Source organism: Neovison vison, chromosome 5, assembly GCF_020171115.1.
Source record: "Neovison vison isolate M4711 chromosome 5, ASM_NN_V1, whole genome shotgun sequence".
NCBI classification, from domain to species: domain Eukaryota; kingdom Metazoa; phylum Chordata; class Mammalia; order Carnivora; family Mustelidae; genus Neogale; species Neogale vison.
In genome coordinates, this window is record NC_058095.1 from 138,337,098 (window position 1) to 138,339,579 (window position 2,482).

General features: G+C 42.4%; 1 pseudogene; it reads right to left on the reverse strand.

Moving 5' to 3' along the window:
• Positions 1-1,236: 1,236 nt before the first annotated feature.
• Positions 1,237-2,039, reverse strand: LOC122907473 (annotated as a pseudogene).
• Between the last annotated feature and the right edge of the window lie 443 nt (positions 2,040-2,482).

Sequence of the window (2,482 nt, forward strand, 5' to 3'; positions counted from 1 at the left end):
AGGATACCTAGGTGGCTCAGTCGGTTGGGTGTCTGACTTTGGCTCAGGTCATGATCTCAGGGTCTTGGGATTAAGTCCTGCATGAAGCCCAACATTGGGCTTCTCACTCAGCAGGGAGTCCATTTCCCCTTTCCTTCACCCTCTGTCTCTCCCCCCTACTCATGCTCTCTCTGTTTCTCTCTCAAATAAATAAATAAAATCTTAAAAACAAAATAAAATAAAATGAAGTTCCAGTGTACAAAGTAGGAGGCCAGTAAGGTGACTCTATCTGTACACACTATTTGCTCTCATTTTCCAAGAGTGTCCAGAGAATTGGCAGGAATTGCCAGCTGTTTTCCTGTCTGCACCATAAGGAAGTTGAGCTTCCCAGCTTCAGGTTACTTTTCCAGGATGACTCTATGCCTGGGACAGTCCAGGTTCTGTCCATTTTCCAAGTGTGTAATTATTAATAACACCTAATTTCCTTCTTTAAAATGCCCCATTGACATGATAAATTGTGTTGTCAATTAATTCTAGCTGACTTCAGCCTTGAATAATAGGTCTCTAAACCCACCAACAGTTTGGGAAAGAAGACTTCTGTTAAAATTCTTCCAACCAAGGAAAATTGCTAGGTGGTTTTCCTGAACTAGTTACATGATGCTAAAAAAGTTTGGGCAATACAGCCAGATGGTTGATAAGTCAGGGACACAAATCACTCTGGCCTGGTGGTCTAGGATGGACTTAAGAGGCAGCCAGAGTCACAGTCCAGTTCTGCCACTTCTTGCCCATGTGACCTTAATCTCACTAAGTTTCCTCGCTGTAGAACAGGAATGCTAAGGATATCTATCTCACAGGATTGCAATGAAAATCATATTAATTAATATATGTAAAGTGCCTAGAACTGCCTGGCATATGGTTGGTCACGTAGTAAGGGTTTGCTCTCATTACTTCTTCATCCAAAAAGGTAGGTGTGGGAGTACAGATACCTCCTTGAGATCCTGATTTCATTTCTTTTGAATACACCTAGAATATAGCATTGCTGGCTCACAAGGTAGTTCCACTTTTAATTTTTTGAGGAACCTCCCACATTGTGTGGCATAATGGCACATCAACTTACCTTCATGTCAACAACACACATGAGCTCCCTTTTCTCCACATCCTCATCAACATTTATTATGGTTTCTTTTGTTTTCCATGCCATATTTCTTATCTTCCACTAAGTATAAAGATTTCCAGTCACGCCACCTAGAGACCACTTTACCCACTGCTCCGTTTGGCCACCAGTCTCTTGCCTTTCCTCCAAAACAGAGAGGCAGATACCATTTCCACAGAGAAGAGCAATCCTTGGTGGCCTCTGCCAATAACAAAAACCCTGGACAGCCAGGCGGCAAAACGGTTGCCACTGGCATCTATTGTGTGAACTGCATCAGAAGAACCAGTGTGTCTCCCTCTCTCTGTTGGTGATCAGACCAATTCTTCCCAGGTTAGCACCTCTGTCACCATACACAGATTACCAGAGTCAAACTTGATGAAATCAGTCATCTTTCCAGCTCCCAAATCAATCTGAGTGGTGCCATTCACCTTGATGGGCGATCAGGATAGCAGATGGTGCAAGTGTTGTGGGTCACCAGGTGAGGGATTCCTTTTGTCCCCACAAAGGTCTTTCTCACCCTGTACAACTGATACTTGGCCTCCTCAGGTATAATGCGATGGACAGCAAACCGACCTTTAGTGTCCTAGATTAGATGGAAATTCTCCCCAGTCTTGTCAATGCCAATGACATCCATCAAACCAGCAGAAGAGGTTAAGTCAGTTCAGACCTTTCCATCAATCCTAACAAAATGCTGCATATGGATCTTCTTGTTTTCATCTCCTTTTAGTGCAAACTTAAGTCTTCTCTTCAGGAAAATGATGATATGAAGACATCCTCTCAGTTTAGGGGGACCAGTAGATAGACAAGAGGCAAACACACCTTTCAGTTTATCCAGCAGCCAATGCTTTGGAGCCACTACACTCTTCAGGTGCTTCTTGGGACCAGGAGCTATAGCTGCACTGGGCATGAAAAGAGCTCTTATCATTTGTTTTTTTGTTTATGGCCGTTCTAACAGGTGAGAGGTGCATTTCCCTCATTAGCAATGTTGAGCACCTTTTCATATCCTGGTGGCCATCTATGTCTTCTTCTGAGAAATGTCTATTCAGGTCCTTTGCCCCTTTTCTAATCAGGTTCTTTTGTTTTTTGCTATTGAGGTTATTACATTCATTGCAGCATGATTCAAAGTAGCCAAGCTGTGGAAACAACTTAAATGCCCATTGACAGAAGACCAGATAAAGAAAATGTTGTCTGTACATGCAATGGAATATTATTTAGCCTCAAAAAGTCAGGAAGTCCTGTCATTTGGCACAACATAGAAACTGGAGGACATCATGCTAAGTGAAATAAGCCAGATGTAAAAAGACAAATATCTCATGATCTTACTCCCATGTAGAATATAAAGTAGTCGAA